Source organism: Silurus meridionalis, chromosome 28 (assembly GCF_014805685.1).
Source record: "Silurus meridionalis isolate SWU-2019-XX chromosome 28, ASM1480568v1, whole genome shotgun sequence".
In the NCBI taxonomy this organism is placed as follows: domain Eukaryota; kingdom Metazoa; phylum Chordata; class Actinopteri; order Siluriformes; family Siluridae; genus Silurus; species Silurus meridionalis.
This window is the reverse complement of record NC_060911.1, coordinates 13,213,743-13,239,444: the sequence shown is the minus strand read 5'-3', so window position 1 is coordinate 13,239,444 and position 25,702 is coordinate 13,213,743. Positions and strand designations below refer to the sequence as shown.

Here is a 25,702-nt window from a genome sequence, read left to right as displayed (position 1 = left end):
CATTCTGTCCATCCCGCTGCTGGTGTTGGCATTGGTGCCTATGTTTCTGAGCAACAGGTTCACCGTCCTGTTGGCCAGACATTCCGAGATGTTCTTGGATGTTTTGAGATGTTAGTCCGGAGATCCTGCCCGGTCAGATCTGGGAGATTCAGACCAGTTTTCGCTTTTTTCCAGAACGCATTACATTAATGATAAATTTCTGGATTTTAGGCCTCAGTCTGAGATGTTCCTGGATCTTTTGCAATGTTTGGAAATGTTTTTGGATGTTCTGAGAAAAATGCTCTGCAATTTTCTTAGATGTTTTGAGAGATTAGAGATTTAGAGATTTGTCCAAGATGTTCTTGCATGTTTTTTGATGTTTTAAGACATTCCGAGATGTTCTTGCATGTTTTGAGATGTTCTGAGATGTTCAACGATGTTTCAAAATGTTATTAGATGTTCTGAGATGTTCAGAAACATCTTAAACGTTGTGAGATGTTCTGCAAAGCTATGAAACATTCTAAAACCTTTTGAGATATTCTTGAATGTTTTATGATGTCCTGAGATATTCTGAAATGTTACAGGCATTCTGAAATGCTCATGGATGTTCTGAGATATTTTTAAATGTTCTAAAATATTCCAGTCAGGATGTTGGAGCTTACTCAACACTGAAGCTTAGTGGCTGCTCGGTCAGTCCTCTAACAAGGATGTTGTTTGTGTATTGGAGGATGCAGGTTGTTTCTGGCAGGTGGATATCAGCCAAAGTTCTGTGCACTACAGCAGAGAATAGGGCTGGCGAATCAACAAAGTCATGAGGATAAGTAAATGCGAAAAGCGGCTGCGTCTCCGAGGCCAAAGGGACACTTTCTCTCCCCATCCCAAGGCATGGGGATGGGATCTTTAAAGAAGTAGATGCCTTCAAACATCCCGAACCATTTAAAAACGTACCAGTGCCATTTGGATCCCACTTCATGTGGAGTTTTGACATTGGACCTCCTTGAGTGTTTAAACTTTAAAGGCTCTGGAATGGAGAAGCTGGTGTTAGATCTGTGATGATCTCAAATGTTATGCTATTTTATGAGTTTCTCAGTAGCTCCTGGTTTTATAACCACAAATGACTGTAAAAGACTGTAGAAAGAACATTGCTTATAATCGTATACTCCAGTGCTCATGTTAGTTCTCACTCTCCAGTGTTCTGTATTGTTTAAAGACTATAATCACACTCTTGATGTCACCCAAATTAAGATAGGTTTCCCTTTCGAGTCTGGTTCCTCTCAAGGTTTCTTTCTCGTAACATCTAAGGGAGTTTTTTTCTTCACCACAGTCACAGCTGCTCATCAGGGATAAATGCACACCGTTCACCTTCACTGTTGATTTGTGTAAAGCTGCTTTGAGACAATGTCTGTTGTGAAAAGCGCAATAAAAATAAACTTGACTTGACTTGACAAAGATTAATCACAGTAAAATATCTGTGAGTTGCTGGTATAGAATTACCTAAAAAACCTCTAGGAGCAACTCAATCTCCATGAATAAGGATTATTTCAGTATCTGGCACTTTTTCTTTAAATTAAATCTTTGGGATTTTCTTCAGGCAATAGACGAGAGATGTCATGACACTTTACACCTTATGTAAGTTAGGAGGAACATAATTGAGTGTAAATTGTAAAGTCACATTAGAGTAGTTAATTAAAGCCCCACCCCCCGTTCCTGCGGCCATCTGACGCGCATGCGCACTCACACGCCCTATCCCCCTGCTAACCGGAGACACCTGTGCGCTCTGAGGAAACTTCAGCGTCTGAGGTAAAGAACGTTCATCTTTTACCTGCTGATATATTTTTAACTTTCACTACACGTTATTAATGCGATTATATTATATAATCCGTGTAGATCTGTTTTAGTGTCACCCTGTGATCCGGGTAATTTTACCTCAGAAATTATAGTAGCAGTATCACACAGGTAATTCAATTCAATTCATTTTTATTTGTATAGTGCTTTTAACAATGAACATTGTCTCAAAGCAGCTTTACACAGATAATGTGGTGATTAAACATAAATATGTTCTTTGTAAGTATGTTTGTCCCTGATGAGCAACTGTGGCAAGGAAAAACTCCCCGAGATGGCACAAGGAAGAAACCTTGAGAGGAACCAGACTCAAGAGGGAACCCATCCTCATCTGGGTTGCACCAAATGTCCATTTGAAGCAGATATACAATGTTGTGGGGTACAGTGATGATGATCAGAAGCAAACTGCACTCCCGAGTCAGTGCAGCAGACCGCCGACACCAACTACAGTCCAATCCGTCCTCAAAGCACCCGTTCTACTCCGGAATTAAGAGACCGTCCCGAGCTGCACAGAAGTGTGAAGATCCAAGGAGGAGAGGGGCAGGAACACTGGTCACTGGAGCCTCAGGAGCATGTTTAACTCGACCGAAAGAGAGAGAGAGAGAGAGAGAGAGAGAGAGAGAGAGAGGGTGACGGAAGAGAAGGATATGGATTATTAAGTGTAACTATTGGTGTATGAAAGTTAATGTCACTGTGCAGTTTGGACTCCGGCAAGACTCGCTATGGCAGCATAACTAAAAGGGAGAACCAGAAGGTAACACAGACATGAGGGATCTCTGGGATAAGAGACGACCCACCACACCACCGTCAACAAACCTGAGTGAACGTGTGAATGTGAGGGGACGACAGCATACAAATATACCAGTTCACCAAACACTCTATATCCATGTTCCCTCCAGATCTGTGCCTTTACCTAAGAAAAATCTACTGATAAAAGGCTTGACTAAATAAATACGTTTTCAACCTCGACTTGAACACTGAGACTGTGTCTGAGTCCCGAACACTGATTGGAAGGCTGTTCCATAACTGTGGGGCTTTATAAGAGAAAGATCTGCCCCCTGCTGTAGTCTTCATTATTTGAGGAACCAACAGATAGCCAGCACCTTTTGATCTAAGTAGGCGTGGAGGATCATACTGGTACAGAAGTTCACTCAGATACTGCGGTGCGAGACCATTGAGTGCTTTATACGTCAGGTAACAGTTCATTTGCAGTTCAAAGTGGGTATTTTTACAAGTAGATTTTCTTTAATTATTTTGTTTTTCAACAATATTACATTTTAGAAGATATTTATTTTTTATTGTAGTGTTTTTATAAATTTTTTTATTACTAAATTCCTCCCCCCCTCTCCTACTGCACGCGCACGCTGTAGCCACCGGCTAACCTGAGACCCCGTTGTGAGGAAACTTGGGCGTTCTGAGGTAAATAACGTTCAACTTTCACCTGTTGTTAATATTTATATATTCTACATTATCTGTATGAGTTTAACCTGAACTTTATAATCACTGTAGATCTGTTACAGAGAATTAGGTTTGGGGAATTTTCTAAACTTTTGCGAGCATCACAATGCATTAATTTATTTCTGCAAGTGTTTTGTGTTTTATTTGTTAAGTGATTTAGTGTTTGTCAAATTATCCTCATTTTACTGAGCTGCTTCTCCTTCCCGCTTCTCCCATTAGGGGGCGCCAGAGCACATCATCCGTCTCCATACCCCCCTCTATCCTCTACATCTGCCTCTTTCAAACCAACTACCTGCATGTGTTCCCCCCACCACATCCATGAACCTCCTCCTTCGTCTTCCTCTTTTTCTCCTTCCTGGTGGCTCCATCCTCAGCATTCTCTTACCGATATACCCCATGTCCCTCCTCTGCACATGTCCAAACCATCTCAATCTCATCTCCCTCACCTTTATCTCCAAAACGTCCTACATGCGCTGTCCCTCTAAAAAACTAATTTCTAATCCTGTCCATCCTCGTTACTCTCAACGAAAACCTCAACATCTTCAGCTCTGCTACCTCCAGCTCCACCTCCTGTCTTTTACTCAATGCCACTGTCTCTAAACCATACAACATCTCAGGTCTCACCGCAGTCCTATAATCTTTCCCTTTCACTCTCACAGATACTCTTCTATCACAAATCACTCCTGCTATCACTCTTCTCCACCCTGCCTGCACTCTTTTCTTCACTTTTCCAACACACTCCTCCATTACTTTGAACGGTTGACCCCAAGTACCTGAACTTCTCCACCTCTTCTCCCTGCAACCGCACCACTCCCCCTCATTCACACACATGTACTCTGTCTTACCCCTACTGACTTTCATTCCCCTTCTCTCCAGCGTGTACCTCCACCTCTCCAGGCTCTTCTTAACCTGTTCCCTACTCTCACCACAAATCACAAGATCATCTGCAAACATCATAGTCCACAGACACTTCTGTCTGACCTCGTCCCTCAACCTGTCTGTCACCACTGCAAACAGCAAAGGGCTCAAAACTGATCCTTGATGCAGTTCCACCTCCACCCTGAACCAGTCTGTTGTTCCTACTGCACTCTTCACTGCTGTCACAGTCCTCATACATGTCCTGCATCACCCTCAGATACTTCTGACACACCTGACCCACATACACTACCACAACTCCTCTCTCTCCACCCTGTCATACGCTTTCTCTAAATCCACAAACAGACAACTCCTTTTATACTTCTCTATTAACAATCCCAAAGCAAATAATGTGCTCCTCATCATAAAACCATACTGTTGCTCACAGATGGTCACCTCTTCTCTCAGCCTGGCTTCCACTACCCTTTTCCATAACTTCATGGTGTAACGGATCAACTTTATTCCCCATATTCTTAAAGATCGGTACCAGCACACTCCTCCTCCATTCCTCAGGCATCCTCTAATGTTCCAAAATCCTGTTAAACAATCTGGTTAAAAACTTCACTGCCATCTCTCCTAAACATCTCCGTGCTTCTACTGGTATGTCATCTGGTCCAACCGATATTCCACTCATCCTCTTAATAGCTCCTCTCACTTCCTCCTGACTAATCCTGTCCATTTCCTGCTTCACCATCTCCACCTCATCCTACCTTCTCCCTCTCTTTATACCGAGCTGCTCAGTGTTAGACACAACACAGACATTTGTGTAATGGCATCAGCAGACTTGCTCATTTTATTATATAGAATTTTTTTTTTTTTTTTTTTTTTTTTTAGCTTTATGTTCCTGTTTACTATTATACGTGATCAAAAATATGAGTAATGACCTGAAGTGTTTTATTTAACAATATTACCTTTTTGGAAATGTTTTTTTTCTTACCCATATTTAAATCGTATCTAATTATACTCCCCGCACTCCTGCCCTGTAGCCACCTGCCAACCTGAGAAACCGTGGTGTTCTGAGGAAACTTCAGTATCTGAGGTAAAGAACGTTAACCTTTTACCTGTTATTTTTATTTTATTTTTTTTAATCGCTGTATTCTGTTAACCTGACTGTGATCAGTGTAGACCTTTCAAATTGTCACCATGCGGTTAGTTTTCTCATTATATTGCATGATGCAACAGTTAATTTGTCAGCCAAAGTGTTTATTTTGACCAGTGGTGGTGTTTTACAGTGTTTAAGTGACTGTGTCCAAAGTGTCTATTTAATGTGAGCATCGTTGTTATCTGGCACCGTCTTAATACTCCTGTGCATGGAATTCACCAAAGCTGCACAGGTTATTGCTGGGATCCTCTTTCACTGCTCCATAATGACATCACGGAGCTGCTGGATGTTACACATGTTGTTTCTCCACCTCCCACTTGATCATGCTCCATGCTCAATAGGGATTAGGGCTGAAGATATACTTGGCCACTCCATCACCTTCAGCTTCCTCAGTAAGGCAGTTGTCATCTTGGCGTTGTGTTTGGAGTTATTATGTTGGAAAACTGTAGTTTGGCTCAGTTTCTGAAGGAAGAGCATCATGTTCTACTACAGAATGTCACAGTACATGTTGTAATCTTTGTTTCCCTCAATGAACTACAGCTCCTCAGTACCAGCAGCACTCAAGCAGCCCCAGACCATGATGCTACCACCCCCATGCTTGACTGTAGGCAAGACACAATTTATTGTGGTGCTCCTCACCAGGGCATTACCACACATGCTGAATACCATCTGAGCCAAACAAGTTTATCTCGGTCTCATCAGATCACAGGACATGGTTTCAGGCCACAGACACCCAAACTGTCACTACTGACGCAAATACTACCACCACAAATTCTACCAACACTCTCACTACCCACACACATACCAACACAAATACTAGCAAAACTTCCAACGCATACAATCAGCACCCACACTGCTAACACAATACACTACCAACACCTACACTACCCACCCAAATACTGCCAACACTTATACCATCAACACAAATACCCCAACACCCACAAAAACACAACTATCAACACGCACTACCAGCCCAAATACTACCTACACTACCAACACAATACAATCCTCTACAATATCAAAACAAATACTCCCAACACCCACAATACCATACCATATACTACGAACACAAGCACCAGCACAAAAACCTCAGTGTTGGTGGTGTTTATGTTGGTAATATAGGTGTTTGTAGTTTGTGTATTGGTAGTGTAGGTGTATGTATTATTTATTTATTTATTTATTTATTTATTTATTTTTTGCTAGTGTAGGTGTTTGTAGTATTTTAGTATTTGTGTTGCTTGGGTAGGTGTAGGTAGTATTTAATATTTCTGCTGGTAGTGTGGGTGTTTGTAGTGTACGTTTTGACTTTGTTTGGTAGAGTGGGAGTTGGTAGTTTTAGTTGCTAGAGTGGTTGGTTGTAGTTTTATGTGTTGGTAGTGTATGTTTTGGTAATATTTGTATAGGTGATGTGTTGGTATTGTGGCTGGTAGTGTAGGTATTGCTAGTATTTATGTTTGTGGTAATGTGGGTGTTGGTAGTGTAGGTGTGTAGTTTTTGTGTTGGTAGTGTAGTTGTTGGCCTTCTATAAGGAAAAGTTTAAGGCCTCTCCATAAGATCCTTGGAAGCTTTACATCTCTTCACTACTCAACCCACCTGCTTCATGCTCCCTGACTGCCGAAGACTTTGCCTCCTTCTACGATAAGAAGATTGAGGAAATTTAACAGACCTTCACTTTCATCCCTGACTATGCCTTTACTACACAGAGAGGAATCCTCTACTTCTATGTTGTTAAATTGCTCAACCTTATCAGAAGAAAAGATACTGCAGATGATCCATTCTTGCAATCTCATCACCTGCCTACTGGATCCAATCCCTTCAACTACGCTCCAGCTCATCTCGCAAGACCTCCTGCCGGTAATCCCACCATTCATCAACGGGTCCTTAGCATCTGGCCATGTGCCAACTACCGGGTTTCCATCTTGAGGAAACCTGCTCTGGATCCAGCCGACCTCAACAACCACAGACCGATATCTCTTCTTTCTTTTCTAAAACTCCGGAACGCACTGTTTTTGACCAACTGTCTGTCTATCTCTTACAGAACCAGCACCTAGGTCCCAACCAGTCTGGCTTAAAGCAGCACATTCCACAGAGAATGCCCTTCTGGCCGTCGCTAAGAAACTACATGCTGCTCGATCAGCCGAGCTGTCATCTGTGCTCGTCCTCCTCAACCTTATAGTGGCATTCGACACAGTCAACCACAAGACTTTCCTACCTGGAAGGTCACTCATACCAGGTTACATGGAGTGGGTCCACATCTGCTATACGCAGACTCCACTGGTGTCCCATAAGGCCCAGTGCTTGGTCCTCTCCCATTCCTCCTCTATATTCACTCTTTTGGAGTCATATCCTTACATGGGTTTTCTTACCACTGTTTTGCTGATGACACTCAACTTATCTTCTCCTTCCCTCCCTCAGATATCGACGCTTCCGATCGGATCTCGGCATGCCCGGCAGACACATCTTTGTGGATGAGTGCTCATCGACTAAAACGCAACCCCAGCAAAACCGAACTGCTGGTCATTCTAGGTGATTCATTTCCAGCTCAGGATCTCGGAATAATTCATCATAACGTTCTGCGTTTCCCTTTCAGCCAACATTCGACGACCTTGGAGTAACTATGGACTTTTCCTCATATGTTGCTAATGTGACTCGTTCTTGTCGGTTCCTTCTCTACATCATCAGAAGGATTTGACCATTTCTGTCCCCACAGGCTGCTCAGGTGCTTGTTCAGTCTCGATATTTTAAGACTGGACTGCTTGACTGGTACCACCTCCTCTCAGGGGGGAAAAAGGTAAATATATATTTCAAGGCTCTTCTTTGTTCTGGCACCGAGGTGGTGGAATGAACTTCCCCTAGATGTCCGATCAGTGGAGTCCCTGGTTATCTTCAAGCGACGGGTAAAGACCTACCACTTCCTGAAACACTAAATCTAACACCACCCGGTTTGCTTTGTCTTTTACAAAAAAAGACAAAGCAAACCGGGTGGTGTTAGATTTAGTGTTAGATTTTTTTGTCTTGGTAGTGTGGGTGTTGGTATTACGGGTGTCTGTTTTTGTTGGTTGGTAGGTGTTGCTAGTGTTTTGTTGGTAGTAATTGGTAATGTGGGTGTTAATTAAACGAATAGAAGAACAATGAATTTCTTGTTAATTTTAAGAAACCTTTCTTATTGTAGTATGTATTATTGCTCTTTAATAAAGAAAGTACTTATGATTGTTTGATTAATCAATGGAATAATCGTTAGAATACTCGATCATGAAAATAATCGATAGCACCAGCCCTAGTTGGTAGTATTTGTGTTGGTAGTGTAGCTGTATGCAGTGTTTTTGTTTTAGTAGGGGTGTATGTAGTATTTGTTTTATTTTTCTTGTGTGGGAGTTGGTAGTATTTGTGTTGGTATTATGGGTGTTGCTAGTGTGGTTGTAGTATGTTAGTTGTAAATGTTGGTAGTACTTTTGTTGGTATTGAGTATTGGTAGAATTGGTTAGTATTGTGGGTGTTGGTTGTATTTGTTGGTAGTGTGTTGGTATTGAGGGCATTGGTGTAGGTGTTTGTAGTATTCTATTTGGTAGATTTTGGGTCGGAAGTGTAGCTGTTAGTAGTTCTTGTGTTGCTAGTTTTTCTTTTGGTAGTATTTGTGTTGGTATTGTTTGTGTCTGTAGCATTTTGTTTTTCTATTGTCGGTGTTGTAGTATTTGTTAGTTGTGTAGGTGTTGGTTGTATTTGTGTTAGCATTGTGTGTTTTGGTAGTGTAGATGTTATTTCTGTTTGTAGTGTGGTTGTATGTTGTGTAGGTGTTGTAGATAGTATTTGTGTTGGTAGTTTTTGATCTGAGTAGTTATTTATTCTGGTGGATTTTTTGTTGGTAGTGTAAGTGTTAGTAGTATTTGATTTGTAATGTAGCTGTTTGTAGTGTAGGTGTTTGGTAGTTTTGATTTGGAAGTGTAGATTATTTCTGCTGTTGGCAGTTTTGTGTTAGTAGTATTTGATTCGCTAATATAGCTGTGGTTGCATTTGTTGCTAGTGTGGTTTTAGTATTTGTTTTGGTGGTGTGGGTGTAGTTAGTTATTGTTGGTATTTGTGCTGCTACTGTGGGTGTTTAATATTTGTGTTGGTAGAATTTTGTCCTGTACTGAATGTGTTGGAAATATTTGTCTTGGTAGTATTTAGTTAGAAAATGTAGGGGTTGGTAGTGTTGGTGGAGTGAGTGTTGGTAATGTGTGTTTTGTTAGTGGGGTTAGTAGTGTGGGTATTGATGGTGTTTTAGTGTAGGGGTTAGATATTTAGTGTTGGTAGAATTTTAGGGCTGCATCTATTGATTTTAGTAATCGAGTATTTTACTGCTTATTCCATCGAGTAATCAGAAAAGAATATTACAGCAAAATATAAAATAAATCCTATAAATATAAATACATTTCAAATTTCTATAATAATTTCCTGTTTCCACCACACAAAGTTCCTAAAGATTACTACTTTTTTTTTTCTCTCGCGTTAACGAATTTCTTGCAATTGCGACTTTATTCCTGGAAACATAAATTTCTGGTGCATGTTGTTGGCCTGAAGTTTGAAGCTGTTGGTGTATGAACGAGGCTCCTCTGCTTCATTCGTCTTGTTCCGTCTCCTCTAGAGCGGGATGTTAGACAGAGTTCTCTTCAGGGATCAGAGGCTCGGTTTAATACCATGTGATTTTACTGATTGTAGCCTATTTAATTTTCAGTGTGTAAAGCTTGTTGACGCTACAGAGGGGGTTACTCTGCCCGATTGACTAAAAAAGTCAGAATTGCCTATATAAACCTATCGTATGTTATACAGTACAAGGAGAGAACTATAAACAAGTGTATTTGTAAACATACAGTGTTGTGCAAAACAGTATATGATTATAATATAATATGGATGTTGCTGAAGATGTGATGTGTATGAATTTAAATGAGTATTGTGTATTGAGTTCAGGTTGTAGAGTTCAGTAACACACGTGTGTGTGTGTGTGTGTGTGTGTGTGTGTGTGTGTGTGTGTGTGTGTGTGTGTGTGTGTGTGTGTGTGCTTTTGGTCGAGTTCAGTTCTGTGTTGAGGAGTCTGTTAGCTTGAGGGGGAAAAAACTGTTGCACAGTCTGGATGTGAGGCCTGAATGCTTCTGAACCGTGTATGGAGAGTAGATTGGGTGTTGGTAGTGTAGGTGTATGTAGTATTTGTTGCTAGTTTGGTTTGTAGTAGTGGTGGTGGTAGCGGTGTGGGTGTTGGTAATAATAGTCTTGGTAGTGGTAGGTATTGTGGGTCTAGGGTATTTTGGGTATTAGTATTTGATTTGGTAGTGTAGGTGTCAGATTTTTGGGTGTTGGTATTTTGGGTGTTAGTATTTGGTTTGTGTATACATTTATTATGCCTGTATCAATAATGTATACATTTTGTTTTCACATTTATTACATCCGTGATGTCCGTTAAATAATTCGTTTACACACATGCGCTGTGTGTACATTTGCTGCAACCCCCTGGTGTGATTGAGCTCGACACTGTGGATGTGTTAGAATTCTGCAGAAACCTGGGGACAATAATCATGAGAATGCAAAAAAGGAATATTTGCTTTGAGAATGTTGGAGAAGTATAGAGAAGGTCAGAAGGAGTTGCATTGTGTGTTTGTGGATTTAGAGAAAGCGTACGACAGGGTGGAGAGAGAGGAGTTGTGGTATTGTATGTGGGTCAGGTGTGTCTAAGAAGTATCTGAGGGTAATGCAGGACATGTATGACGACAGTGTGACAGCAGTGAAGAGTGCAGTAGGAACGACCGACTGGTTTAAGGTGGAGGTGAAACTGCATCAAGGATCGGCTCTGAGCCCTTTCCTGTTTGCAGTGGTGATGGACAGGTTGACACATGAGGTCAGACAGGATTCTCCCTGGCCTATGATGTTTGTGGATGATATTGTGATTTGTGGTAAGAGTAGGAAGCAGGTGGAGAAGATCCTGGAGAGAAGGGGAATAAAAATCAGTAGGAGTAAGACAGAGTACATGTGTGTGAATAAGAGGGAGGGCAGTGGAGGGGAACTTAGTTCATGTAAATTATGTTTGAGACGACTGTGGACTGTCAACCATTACCTGATGAATCTTCATTGTGCCACGGATTGTTTGTAGCTCAGGTGGCACATGAATGTCCATACACTCAATTTCCTCTGGCTCAACATAGAAGAGCTCTGTGGCAGCTCCTCAAAGAGCACCCGAGCATTTGGTATGTCCTTCCCTCTAGCTATGATGTCATCAGCTCTTCTTTTCACTGCTGCTCCTATCCCATCAGCAGGGCCTTTTCCATGGCCAGCCTCCAGAAAGTTCCAAGTGAGTTTCTTCCAGCCCATCTGATAGGGAATGTTGGTGAAGTAGAAATTCTTTTTGGAGCGGTATTGGGTGGTCGGCCCATCACTGACCACATGTAGCACTGAAGCAGTGGGGTATTGATCCTTCAGGAAAGTGAGGACTTTTGATAGATGTGCCCAAATAGCACAGGGGTCATGACGAAAAGAGGAGCTGATTGAGCAGAATGAAATCACACTGTTTTTGGTGTAGGCCACACCAGTGTAAAGTGAGGCCTGTTTATGCGAATCACCAAAATGTACAGCTTGGATTTCGCTGCTGTACTTGCAGAGAAAATTCTCTGCAAAGTCAATATGAAGGACAACCTCATCTTCACTCAGATTCTCTTTTGAATCCACGAAGAGCAGCATATTGGTGTCTGATATTATAGACATGTTTGCCAAGTTTTTCTTTTAGTCCTAAGCGAAAGTCCTCAAGCAAAGTATGCAAAGTACCTGTAACCTTCTCTTTAACTGTTAAATGGACTGTGAATTTTTCTTCACTACCATCTTTCTTTTTCTTCAGTCTCTCCTCAGCTTTTCCCTTCCACTCATACCAAAATGTTTGGGTCCCAGGGTCAAAGGTTGAGATTTCCAATTCTTTGGCTTCACAAACGGTACATTCCCTGTACATACATTGCTTGGTATAGTTTGGCGAACAGCACAGGGATACAATCAGATCTTCAATGTTGCTGCTTTTAATGACTTTATGATAAAGCAGCTTGTCTGCCATACTCTGCAGATTGGCATGTGTCTTGCAGAGGCAAGTGTCTCTATCCTTAACTGTGGGCTTTACAATCCAAAACGGACGTCTCTTACAGAACTCACTGTTAGAAATTTTGATGTCAGGATACTCCTTTCTAAACTTCTTATGGAGTTTTTCCAGGGGCTCATTCAGAAATCTTTTGTCTTTTCGTCTTTTTCTTGGTCACAGTGTCCTTCTTTCCAGTTGATGCTCTGCTATTCTCATCTCTTTCTAAGAATTGTTTTATTTTTTCTTCTGTGGCTGGGCTAATGCTGTTCTTTTGTTTCTTCCGTGTGTAAGTAAATGCTGTTGTCCTTTTTTCGTTACTTCTCATTCTTCTGGGTGAAAAGCCAAATTCCCTTTGGGCCATTTTCAGTAGTCGATACTTCTTAAGGACTTTTCCTGCCATTATTTTGGAAATTATGTGTTTGTCCCTGTCTGAGTGGAGATTTTTATATCCGTCTCTCAATTCAGTGATCAGAGCGTTGTGGAAAAACTAAAGTTCTTCGTAGAGTGCTACGTGCTGATGCCGTTTGGATTTTGTATTTGGAGAGTCAGCCTGCCTCATTTTTTTCCTCAGTCTTATATACCGCTGGCGGTATTTCTGTGCCTTTCGCAAAGCTTTCTCAAGCTTGGTGTTACTCTCATACGGTGCTGCATACACTTTTCGTCTATTTCTTTGATTGATTTTGCGTTGCTCCCGCTTTGACAGATCTGCAATTGCTTTTACTACTCCTTTTTCCTTTTTCCTCAGGTATCTCTCCCTGTCTCTTTTAAGTCTCTCTTCATATTTTATAGAGTCAGTTTTTATTTTGTCCCTATAGACCTGTGACCTTTCTTTTGTTGTCTTAGGTGGCATCTTAAAAATAAATAAAAAAGAAATCAATGAATATAAAAGTAATATAATTTAGAAATAAAATATTATAATATAAATATAAAAAGTATTGTAATATATTATAATATAAAAAGTATTACACAAATTTACTCACAATCCATATCAATTGTACTTTTTAACCATAAATGTCATTTCCACCACATGCTGTGGGCAGAGGGCAGTGTGGTGGAAATGACATTTCTGTATTTTTACACCCTCAGTGATAACAGCTGTAGGTCGTGTATTTGTGCAAAGCCACATGTCCCCATCATGTCCATGTTTTTGTCTTCTTGACAGAATCATACAAATGTGTGTATCTTGTATAAGAGCAGTTAAAATCTGGTGCTTTTTCAATTCTCTCAAACTGACCACTGGATGTTCAACATGGTACCTCATGGTAAAGACTGTGAGGATTTGAGAATTAGAATTGTTGCTCTTTACTACGATGGCCTGAGCTATAAGATCAGTAATGTCTTGAAACTGAGTTAAAGTACAGTGTTCAGGGTCATACAGATTTTTTCTAAAACGGGTTCCACTCAGATCTCACAAGGTTCCGTCAAAGAAGTCGAGGCAGAAGCTGCTTCAAAAACAAGCATGAGTGCTGCAGCATTGATTCACGTTGCAGAAGCTGAAGGTCCACTAGTCAGTGCTCAGATCGTACGCCACACACACTGCAACAAGTTGGTTTACTGGCCGTCGTCCCAGAAGGAAGCCTTCTCTGAAGCTGCTCACAGACAGTTTGCTAAAGACGACCTGTCCGAGAGCATGAATTATGGAACCATGCCCTGTGGTCTGATGAGACGGAGAGAAACTTGTTCGGCCCAGATGGTGTCCAGCATGTGTGGTGACTCCCTGGTGAGGAGAACCAAGAAAATTGTGTCCTGCCTACAGTCAAGCATAGTGGTGGTGGCATCATGGTCTGGGACTGCATGAGTGCTGCTGGTACTGTGGAGCTGCGGGTCATTTGAGGGAAACATGCAGCTCTGGTGAAGTCCATGCCCACGAGAGTGAAGGCAGTGCTGGATAATGATTGTGTCCAAAGTGTGTGATTTATGTGAGCACAGTTTTGACATGTTCTCTTGGGATGTACTCACTTTTTTTTGCCAGTTATTAAGACGATAATGACTTATTTTCAGAGGACAGTAAATCTGTACCACTGTACAAGCTGCATTTTGACTAATCTAGAAATGAAATGTGGGGATATTTAATATTATGTTCAAGGGACAATAATAAAATAGGTGCTGAAATTTGAGATGAACTGTTTACACACGTTCCTGAGATACTGTGTTTCAAAACAAGACGCTTTTATTGTCATTTCAACCACATAGAGTCGATTCAGTACTCAGTGGAATGAGCTTTGAAGTGCAACACTAAAGACAGTGTAGAACCTACACAAGGCACAAAATAGCGTTGACCAATAAACCTACAGCATGCAGACCCACAGTTCTGGATCTGTTCCCTGGTCGAGGAGAGAACGTGGTGTGTGACGGCTCGGTGGTGTCTGATTCCAGCGTGCTCCCTTCAGTGCTTCACTGTGTGTAAAAGAGTCTCGGCTTCCCATCAGGAGAACGTGAAGCAGAAGCAGGATGTGAAGATCTCACCTTCTGGAGCGCTGAACATCTTACATTCACATCTGTCCAGCCGTCACGCGTCTGTAAACTAATCCAAACTGTAACGTGTTCACTGTCACCGTTTATGTTCAGGGTTCTAATGATGTTTTTATCAGCATGTGATTCTGTGATTCAGGTGAAACTCTGGTCTGCTGTGTGTCTGCTGTTTACTTCAGATCAGAGACGTGTGTCTGGGGTCCAAACTACATGCCATGATTTCACGTGTGGATCAAAATGCAGTCATGAGAAACTACACTGAGATTCTTTTTACAAACACAAATTGATTTTCTTCTTCAACTTCAGCCTGATCTCCCAAATTCATCCGATTGTTTCAGAAGGATTCACACTTTAATGTATTTTTATATATGATATTATATATAAATATAAACAGGTCTGGTGCGGCCTTTTAAATGTGTTTTTTCTCACCTGTTCACGTCCACTGCTGTTCCGCTCCTCTGCACCAGGGGGCGTGTGTTCCATAGAGTCAGACACTAAACACCATCTTACTGCTGGACACTTACAGAACCAGCAGAAGAGGAGATCATCACCCAGAGCATCTCTCTCAGGACATTACTAACAGATCAAACGTTCCAACAATGAGGTTGAAGTGACCTTCAGCCATGAGCGCTCATTTTCATCTCCTTCAAGAGCTCATCTGATCAACTTGAAAGAGTGAGGGAATGTCGGTGAGGACGTGTTTAATAACAGAACTGATAGATGATGACTTGTTCACTTGTTGACACTAAACAACAAGTCTGTTAGTGAGCGTGTTCTGATTCACTCACAGCCGAAATATATAATAAACTAATCTGTGTTTAAGACAAAGTGACACCAGTGCTGAATCTCCTGAGCATTAAACATTTAGACACACAAACAAACCCTCAGTGTCTCAAGTTTTCAACAGGATACACACTTTTTAGATCACCACAAAACACACACACTCTAACACTGCTAAGGCGCAGGTGGAAGTCTGTAATGGGTGGAGTCTCTGATGTCACAATGATTGACAAAAGATTTGGTTGTTTAAAGAAATGCCTGAGTTTATTTTAGAAGATAAACACGGCCCAGAGAGGAGGTGCTTCACGCAGGACTCAGTGGCTCAGTGGTAAGAGCCGTGCCTCTAGTGTGAGAGGTGCCCGGTTTGAATCCGACCAAGTCTCTGCGCGCTCTCTCTCTCTCTCTCTCTCTCTCTCTCTCTCTCTCTCTGTGTGCTGTCTCTCTCTCTGAGTAAAAGGTAAGTAAGAAGTAGATGGGATTAAGTGGTGTAGGTGAGAAGATAGAAGTAGATGATAAGATTGGAGGAGGAATAGTTGGGAAGAGGAGATAGCAGATAGGTGGGGCAGGTGGTGGTGGAGGAGGAAGAGTAGATGACAGGGTGGGGTGGCTGGCTGGCTGGGAGGGGGAGCATAAGATGACAGGCCAGGGTGGGCCAGCTGGTTGGGAAGAGGAGCAGGAGGAGGGAAGATAAGATGACAGGCCAGGGTAGGTGGGCCAGCTGGCTGGGAGCAGGAGATGACAGGGCAGGCCAGCTGACTGGAAGGAGGAGGAGATGAGATGACTGGCTGGCTGGCTGGTTGGGAGGAGCAGGGGGGAGATGAGATGAGAGGGTAGGCGGGCTGGCCGGCTGGTTGGGAGGAGATGAGATGAGAGGGTAGGCGGGCTGGCCGGCTGGTTGGGAGGAGATGAGATGAGAGGTAGGCGGGCTGGCCGGCTGGTTGGGAGGAGATGAGATGAGAGGGTAGGCGGGCTGGCCGGCAGGAGATGAGATGAGAGGGTAGGCGGGCTGGCTGGCTGGTTGGGAGGAGATGAGATGAGAGGGTAGGCGGGCTGGCTGGCTGGTTGGGAGGAGCAGGGGGGGAGATGAGAGGAGAGGGTAGGAGGACTGGTTGGGAGAGGAGAGGAGAGGCTGGCTGGCTGGAGATGAGATGAGAGGGTAGGCGGGCTGGCTGGGAGGAGCAGGGGGAGATGAGATGACTGGGTGGGCCAGCTGAAGGAAGATGAGATGACTGGGCCAGAGAAAGTGCTGACAAAGGGCAGGTGTTACTTTCAGCTGTTTTCCTTTACTTAAGCCACAAACCTCTTCCATAAGCCCCATCTATGTCCACCACTGGCAGCCCCTCTTCCCTCTCTCCAGTCTGTCTGACTGACTGCCAGCCCACCCACTCTGTCCTGTCTTCTCCTCACTGGCCTGTCAGCCCACCCACTCTGTCCTGTCAGCCCACCCACTCTGTCCTGTCAGCCCACCCACTCTGTCCTGTCTGCCCACCCATCCATTCTGTCCTGTCTTTTCCTCCTCTTTACTGGCCTGCCAGCCCACCCATTCTGTCCTGTCTTTTCCTCCTCTTTACTGGCCTGCCAGCCCACCCATTCTGTCCTGTCTTTTCCTCCTCTTTACTGGCCTGCCAGCCCACCCATCCATCCATCCATCCATTCTGTCCTGTCTTTTCCTCCTTTTTACTGGCCTGCCAGCCCACCCACCCATTCTGTCCTGTCTTCTCCTTCTCACTGGCCTGCCAGCCCACCCATTCTGTCCTGTCTTTTCCTCCTTTTACTGGCCTGCCAGCCCACCCACCCATTCTGTCCTGTCTTCTCCTTCTCACTGGCCTGCCAGCCCACCCATTCTGTCCTGTCTTCTCCTTCTCACTGGCCTGCCAGCCCACCCATTCTGTCCTGACGTCTTCATCTCCTCCTCACTGGCCTGCCAGCCCCACCCACTCTGTCCTGTCTTCTTCTCCTCCCATCTATCATCTACTACCTACTTACTCCTGTCCCTTCCATCTACTTTTCATACTCCTCTACCCATCAGCTTCTGCCCCTTCCATCTACCCCTCCCACCTATCATCTATTCCCTCCATCTACCTTTCCTCCTCCTTCACCATATACTCTTGTACCACTTAATCCCATCTACTTCTTACTTACCTTTTACTCAGAGAGAGAGACAGCACACACAAAGAGAGAGAGAGAGAGAGAGAGCGCAGAGACTTGGTCGGATTCAAACCGGGCACCTCTCACACTAGAGGCACGGCTCTTACCACTGAGCCACTGAGTCCTGCCTGAAGCACCTCCTCTCTGGGCCGTGTTTATCTACTAACTAAACTTGAGACACTGAGGGTTTGTTTATGTGTCTAAATGTTTAATGCTCAGGAGATTCAGCACTGGTGTCACTTTGTCTTAAACACAGATTAGTTTATTATATATTTCGGCTGTGAGTGAATCAGAACACGCTCACTAACAGACTTGTTGTTTAGTGTCAACAAGTGAACAAGTCATCATCTATCAGTTCTGTTATTAAACACGTCCTCACCGACATTCCCTCACGAGGAATCACTAAACCAGTAGATCATTACACTGTGATCACTCTTTCAAGTTGATCAGATGAGCTCTTGAAGGTGAAAAACACATTTAAAAGGCCGCATCAGACCTGTTTATATTTATATATAATATCATATATAAGAATACATTAAAGTGTGAATCCTTCTGAAACAATCGGATGAATTTGGGAGATCAGGCTGAAGTTGACACTGTTACACAAGAAAATTGATTTGTGATTGTAAAAAGAATCTCAATGTAGTTTCTCATGACTGCATTTTGATCCACACGTGAAATTATGGCATGTAGTTTGGACCCCAGACACACGTCTCTGATCTGAAGTAAACAGCAGACACACAGCAGACCAGAGTTTCACCTGAATCACAGAATCACATGCTGATAAAAACATCATTAGAACCCTGAACATAAACGGTGACAGTGAACACGTTACAGTTTGGATTAGTTTACAGACGCGTGACGGCTGGACAGATGTGAATGTAAGATGTTCAGCGCTCCAGAAGGTGAGATCTTCACATCCTGCTTCTGCTTCACGTTCTCCTGATGGGAAGCCGAGACTCTTTTACACACAGTGAAGCGCTGAAGGGAGCACGCTGGAATCAGACACCACCGAGCCGTCACACACCACGTTCTCTCCTCGACCAGGGAACAGATCCAGCTCAAGAACTGTGGACGCACACACACCTCACCGCCACTCTACAGACATCAACAGCTCTGTACGTACGTACACACACACACACACACACTTTAAATATTTAATCGTGATTAATCACAACTGAAATTATTTCTGTTGTAAATGTACCTTAACTTTAAAACTTTTCTACTTTTTACACTAATCAACGTGTGTATGGACAAATGTATGTTTATCAGTGAAACTATACTCCAGATACACAGAGCATGAAAACAATATTCATGTAAATGTAAAATATTTGTTTTAAATTACGAAACTTTTACTCTGTTTCAACACGGTCGGTGTTAATCGCCGGATGTTTTGAATCGTGGCGAGTTTTGGTGCTCGATTTGAGACTCGGCTGGGTTTTATTTTCTTTTATTACCGAGTAAAGAATGGATGTTGTGAATAAATGAGTGCTCCATTGAAGGTTTTTATTTCGCCTCATTGGAGGTGGAACTACATTAAAGATCGGCTCTAAGCCCTTTCCTGTTTGCAGTGGTGATGGACAAAATGACGAACGAGGTCAGACAGGAGTCTCCCTGGACTGAGTGATTTGTGATAGAAGGGTATCTGCAATTCGAAAATTGGAGCGATTGAGATGGTTTGGACATGTGCAGAGGAGGGACACGGGGTATATCAGTAGGAGAATGCTGAGGATGGAGCCACCAGGAAGGAGAAAAAGAGGAAGACCAAGGAGGAGGTTTATGGATGTGGTGAGGGAAGACATGCAGGTGGTTGGTTTGAAAAAGGCAGATGTAGAGGACAGGAGGGATATGGAGACGGATGATCCATAGCAGCTGAAAGAAAAAATAAATCAGATGAATACGTTTTTATTATATTGATTACATTGAGTAATTGAATTAAACCCTAACCCAGCTTGCCTGCAAGGACCACATGAGTCACCCGTGGGTCTTTTCTAAAAATAGCTCACCATAGCGCCACTTACCAGTGAGCTGCATCTAATTTTGTTTGTTGCTATTATTTTTTTAAATCACACTTGCATTGATGTGAATTTGTGTAAAAAAAATGACAACATTTAAATGTAGATGACTAGATATAGATGAATATCATTAATTATTAATAACATAATTAAAGGTAAATTTAGCAAATTTGTTATTTCAGAAGTGTGTAGCTCTTCACATTAATCGATACCCAAGAAGTATCTCTCAGTTTCAAAAAGGTTGGTGACCCCTGTTCTATGGAGTCATCACACAGACTGATATTTCAAGTGTTTTTTTCTTTTCATTTTGGTGATTTTGGCTCACAATCAACAAAAACCCACCAATTCACTATCTGAAAAAAAATGAAAATACTTCATAAGACCAATAAAAAAATAAATAAAAAACATCTTTAGTGAATTGTTGGCCTCCTAGAAAAGTATGTTAATGTACTGTATATGTACTCAATACTTGGTTCTTTTGCTTTAGTTACTGCCTAATTAATTGGGGTTCAGGTCTGGTGGGTTTGCTGGCAACGACACTCCACACCTCACCACAACTCTACACACAGACGTGTACACACCTCAACAAACCTGTATACACATATACACACACACACACACACACCTCACCGCCACTCTACAGACATCAACAGCCCTGTGTACGTACACACACACACCGCCACTCTACAGACATCAACAGACCAGTACACACCTCACACGGCGGGTCGAGATAATGCCAAAGAGCTCAATTTTTATCTCATAAACCTTCTCTGAATCATTCAGGTGTTGGTTGGCACTTCAGACGGGTCTGTTCATGTGTATTCTTGAGCAGAGAGATCTTGGTGCGTAATGGTTTTCTTGGTGACTGCGGTCGCAGCTCCCTTGAGATCATTAACAAGCTTAACAATGACCTTTCTCAGAATCATCCATACCCCCTGAAGTGAGATTTTGCATGGAGCTCCAGAGTCGAGGGTGATTGACTTCTTGTATTTCTTCCATTTTTGAATTATCGCACCAACAACGGTCTCTCTCACCAAGCTTCTAGCTGATGGTCTTGTAGATACGCTCCAGCCTTGTGCAAGTCTGCAATCTTGTCCGTGACGTTCTTGGGCAGCTCTTTGGTCTTACCCATAGTGGTGATGAGGTTTGAATAGAATAGGCTGATTCTGTTGTCTTTTATACACGAGTTAATATTAGGAGTACTTAATAAAAATTCTAGACTGTTAATTTATCTATAAGGGGATAAACTTGCTAAAATTGTACAAATCCAAATTAAGGTTCTGCTTCTTTAACATTGAGGATCTTAGTAATGTGCCAATTAAACACTAAATAAAACACTGGTAAAAATAAACACTTGACTAATAAACTGTTGCACCATGTAATATAGTAAAAAAAAAAAACCAAACTACGGAAAAACAAGTCATTTTCTTTGTAGATGCACGGAAAAGAAAATCAAAGAAAAACTAAAACCGAAAAATACTTGATTTTTATGTCAAATTGCAGAACTACACAATTACAGAACTACCTCAACAGACAGTTTAAGCTCCGCCCACTTCCGCTCTCAAACTGCTGGCCTGGTCTACTGAAGCTGCTGTGATTTACTGCTTCTGTACTTCTGCTATTAAACATGCAATAAAAAAATGGTTGGTTTGTGTATTTACACACTTCTACACATATTTATACCAGTTCACACCTCACAACACCTCTAAATATCTACCTACACCTACCCATACATCAACAGACAACCACAACTCGACACTCACACTCCACAACTCGACACACATCAACACACCTGATCACAACTCTACACACTTCACCACAACTCTACAGATATTAACTGACCTGTACACACCTCACCACAGCTCTACACACATCAACAGTGTGGGTGATGGTAGTATTTGTGTTTGTATTGTAGATGTTGGTAGTATTGATGGTAGTAGTGTGGGTGTTAGTAGTATTTGCACTGGTAGTATGGGTGTTGGTATTGTAGGTGCAGGTAGTATTTGTGGTTGCAGTATTGTGGTGGCAGTATTTGTTGTGGTTGTTTGTTGGTAGTATTGTGTTGCTAGTGTCGGTGGTGGAAGTATTTGTGTCGATAGTGTGGGTATAAGTATTTGTGGTGGCAGTATTGTGTTGGTAGTGTGGATGTTTAATATTTGTGTTGGTTTGGTAGATGTTGGTAGTATAGGTGTTGGTAGTGTGGATGTTTGTGGTAGTGTGGGTTTTGTAGTATTTGTGTTGGTAGTGTGGGTGGTGGTAGTATTTGTGTTGGCAGTATTTGGCAGGGGTTTTGGTGTTGGTAGTATTGTGTTGGTAGTGTGGGTGGTGGTAGTATTTGTGGTGATAATATTTGTGGTGGTATTTGTATTGGTAGTATGGGTGTTGGTAGTATTTGTGGTGGTAATATGGGTGTTGGTAGTGTGTTGATGTTTGTGGTAGTGTTTTGGTGGTAGTGCTTGTGATGGCAGTGTTTGAGGTGGTCGTGTAGGTGTTTATAGTATTTGTGTTAGGAATGTTCTGGGTTTTAGAAGGATGTGCCATAGACCTGGGTAAAAGTTTTAATGAAGAACTTTAGGCCTGAATAAACTTATATAAGAAACGTATCTGTTTAATCAGCGTTTTTCTAGCAGCAACAATGCCAAATTGTTTGAATAGAAAAAGGTTATTTTCACAATTGTATCTTATTTGCCTATACATAAATACTTGCAGTTTGTAAATGAAGGTTTTTATTATTGAGTGTAAACAAAATCCAAAACTACATGACCCTCAGTGAAAAAGTGTTTGCCCCCTAAACATAATAACTGGCCGCCCTCAGCAGCAACAATAATAAAAACCTTCATTTAAAAACTGCATGTTCTGTTCATTTGTTATCTTGACTAATATTTAAATTAGTTTGATGATCTGAAACATTAAAGTGTGACAAACATGCAAAAAAATAAGAAATCACACTTTTTCACCCCACTGTATTTATAAAGCCAAGGAAGAGATTTTGAGTGCAATTTATATATTTATCTGTTATAATTATTGAATTTAAAACTTTAAAAGTATGAAAGTACATCTAGAACAGATAAAAATGTGCGACAAAGTTGCGCTGAATCACGATTAAATATTTCAATCAGTTGACAGCCTCAGGAGCAGAAAAGGTTTTATTGCCAGGTACAGCAGAGTTCAGCGAAGAGCACTTTACAGTACTAGGAATTTGTCTTGGTGTCAGGTACAAACACACACACACAAAATGTGTACACAGTTTTTAAATAAACTATAATGAATTCAATAAATATTATCTACAGAAAGTAGTGGCTTTGCATGAGAAGTAGTACAATTTAGAATGTAAGTGAAAGTGATGTCCAAACAGATATACAGACATGAAGTATGTACACAATCTAGAATGAACTAAATATTGTATACAGAAATATGAATTTGCATGAAAAATTGTTTTTTTATGTAAAAGTGACTGTCTGTAGTTTGTTTCCAGGATGAGAGGGTCATCTAATTTCTGTAAGCCGACTCGTTCCCATCAAAGATGAAGCTGAAGAGGGTGGAATCATAAGCAAATTTCACATTAGTGACCAGATGAGCAGCCATTGGTGTACAGTGAGAAAATCAGAGGAGAAAAGCCTTGTGGGGATCCAGTGTTGATATTCCGGCAATCAGAGACACGCTTTCCCATCCTCACGAACTGCCGTCCGTCTGTCAGAAAGTCCACGATCCAACTGCACATGGAATCAGGCACATTCAGCTGGAAGAGCCTCTGAGTAGCGTTGGGACAATGTGGAAGTCAGAGCTAAAACCTACAAACAGTATCCTGGTGTAGGATCCTGGGGAGTCTAGATGTTGGAGGATGAAGTAGAGGGCCATGTTTACAGCATCTGTACTGTAGTGGATCCAGGAGAGGGTCTGTAATGTCTTGTGGGACACAAGGCTATATGTATGTATGTATGTAATGTGTGTGTGTGTGTGTGTGTGTGTGTACACACTGTATGCAGACTCACTGGCAGCTGGAGCTGTTCCCCGTTTCGGCCCCTTCTTCAGAAGTAAGTGAATCAGAAGCAGGATGTGAAGATCTCGGCTGCTGGAGCGCTGGACGTCTCAAACGCTTTACATCTCTCTCACATTTCTCCAGTCTTCTCTCACCGTTTATGTCCAGGGTTCTACTGATCATGATGTTCTGATCGGCAGTAGTGAACACACCATTGTGATTAAGATTCAGGTCAGACTCAGTGCTGCCTGGGGGGTGGGGGTGGGTCGAACTACAATCAGTGATTCCATGCAGCCATGAGAAACTGAGATTCAGCGATTCTGATTCTTTTTTTACGATCACAAATCAAGGTTTCTTGTGTAACCGATTATATGCGTCAACTCTCAAATTCATTCGATTGTTTCAGAGCAGCTCACATATTTATATATATTATAAATATTTCAATAATTAAACACAAATCAGTGAATCAGAATGAAATGTAATCTTCAATGAGTATATAAATGGCTGGAGTTTCACCTTATACAGATTCCAGAATCCACATAGATACTGTATACATGTTTACATTGATCTGGAACATTCCTCAGTGAAGTTTTATGCTTTAAAATAACGAGGAACGTTTGATTTGTTAGTAATGTACTGAGAGAGATGCTCTGGGTGATGATCTCCTCCTCTTCTGGTTCTGCAAGTGTCTAGTAGTTAAACAGTGTTTAGTGTCTGACTCTAAGGGACACACGCCCCCTGGTGCAGAGGAGTGGCATAGCAGGGGAAGAGAACAGATGAGAAAATACACATTTAAAAGGCCGTACAAGATCTACTACCTTATTACAGGTAACTCTACTGTCCTAGGAGCAGTGGGCGCTCTTTCACCACATACCCATATTAATATGTATTCAAATGCAATTTAATATATTAAAATACCTATAATACATTTAAAACGTTGACACTCTGTTACACAAGAAACCTTGATTTGTGATTGTAAAAAGAATCTCAGCAGTGAAGTTTCTCATAAATGTATTTTGATCCACACGTGAACTCATGGAGTGTAGTTTTGAGCCCAGACACACATATCTGATCTAAAAGTGAACAGCAGACACACAGCAGAATTTTGGTGTGGAAAAGTGTGGGCTTTTGGTTCAGTGCCCATGTGTACCGAACGCAAAGCTTTTTAGGTTTTAATTCCTCAGGAACATATTAAGTGGCGGACCGCAAGTTAATTTAGTCTCCGCTTCACACTTTGTGTGCAATTTATTATTATTAAACTTGAAAACATACACAAAAACGCCAGCGGTGTAAAAAAAAAAATATTAAAAAAAACATGGTGGCGGTGATTTATAATAATGATTATTGATGGTGATGATAAAAAGAACCATACAAACCTAATGAGCTTTGACTTTCTAACTCATGCTTCTGCTTCACTTTAATTCAGATCACATCCTCACTGAGGGACGATTACCAAAAGAATAAGCCATCCATCTCACACACACACACACACACACACACACACACACACACACACACACACACACACACACACACACACACGTCTATCTTTCTTCCTTCTCTTTTTCAAAATCTCTCAATACACACACACTTCCGGTCAAAGACACAGGGTTTGGAACCAAAAACCTCAAATTTGGACTCATAAGACGGTTATCCACTGATCTAATGTCCATTCCTTGTGTTTCTTGGCCCAAACAAGTCTCACCTGCTTGCTGCTACTTGAACTGAAGAGTTTATGTAAATCAGTGATTTCTGAGGTTGGTAATTCTAATAAATTTATGTTCTGCAGCAGAGGTAGCTCTTGATCTTTCCATACTGGAATGGACCTTGCAAGAACCTGTTTCACTTTAGTGTTTGTTACAATTAATGTGATCAACCATTTCCTAAAACAGATCGTTTCTCCTTCCTTAACTGCGTGTTTCTAT

General features: G+C 41.8%; 2 long non-coding RNA genes across 4 annotated transcripts; one reads left to right on the top strand and one right to left on the bottom strand.

Moving 5' to 3' along the window:
- The first annotated feature begins 1,529 nt into the window (after positions 1–1,529).
- LOC124381258 lies at positions 1,530–9,707 on the top strand. Of its 3 annotated transcripts, none has more exons than XR_006924820.1 (4): positions 1,530–1,935; positions 3,192–3,240; positions 5,181–5,233; positions 7,335–9,707. It is a non-coding gene; the product is annotated as an uncharacterized LOC124381258 (long non-coding RNA). The 3 variants fall into 3 exon arrangements; XR_006924819.1 differs by lacking the exon at positions 1,530–1,935 and adding an exon at positions 2,962–3,015; XR_006924818.1 differs by lacking the exon at positions 1,530–1,935 and having other exon boundaries at positions 2,932–3,240.
- Positions 9,708–22,926: 13,219 nt separating this feature from the next.
- On the bottom strand, positions 22,927–25,264 carry LOC124381306. The gene is made up of 2 exons (XR_006924831.1): positions 23,791–25,264; positions 22,927–23,672 (listed from the first exon to the last, which is right to left on the bottom strand). It is a non-coding gene; the product is annotated as an uncharacterized LOC124381306 (long non-coding RNA).
- Positions 25,265–25,702: the final 438 nt, after the last annotated feature.